Source organism: Artemia sp. Qi Xiang Cuo, chromosome 9, assembly GCF_049724085.1.
Source record: "Artemia sp. Qi Xiang Cuo chromosome 9, ASM4972408v1, whole genome shotgun sequence".
Classification (NCBI taxonomy): domain Eukaryota; kingdom Metazoa; phylum Arthropoda; class Branchiopoda; order Anostraca; family Artemiidae; genus Artemia; species Artemia sp. Qi Xiang Cuo.
The window spans coordinates 43,525,621-43,526,407 of NC_142802.1; positions in this window are offsets into that span (position 1 = coordinate 43,525,621).

A 787-nucleotide genomic window follows, 5' to 3' on the forward strand; every position below is an offset into this window, starting at 1 on the left:
TTTTTTTTTTTTTTGTATTTTTTGGTGACGCGAAATACGACAAAAATATTCCTGCGAAAGTGCGACTTGATAATGAACGCATTTTCCATTGGATTTATGCTCTTCAATATTCCCTGGGAATGATGATTTCAAAAGGCACAATTATTCAGTACTTAAATGCAGCTCTTTTTCAAAATATAATATTTACATTTTCAAAATATAGATAATTAATCAAAGGTGACGCGAAATACGACGAAAATATTCCTGCGAAAGTGCGACTTGATAATGAACGCATTTTCCATTGGATTTATGCTCTTCAATATTCCCTGGGAATGATGATTTCAAAAGGCACAATTATTCAGTACTTAAATGCAGCTCTTTTTCAAAATATAATATTTACATTTTCAAAATATAGATAATTAATCAAAGGTGACGCGAAATACGACAAAAATATTCCTGCGAAAGTGCGACTTGATAATGAACGCATTTTCCATTGGATTTATGCTCTTCAATATTCCCTGGGAATGATGATTTCAAAAGGCACAATTATTCAGTACTTAAATGCAGCTCTTTTTCAAAATATAATATTTACATTTTCAAAATATAGATAATTAATCAAAGCCGTTTTATTTATTGTTGAAATTCTAAATCGCTCTGTAAAGCAGACTCACTGTATGTTAGTGAAAATGTCGTTGCGGTTGGATACAATGGAAATGGAATAAGGTATATTTCCTGAAGCTGTTAAGACAATTTGAGAATATATTGTTTGAAATAAGAAACAAATTAGATTTTTAAACGGAGAAATAAA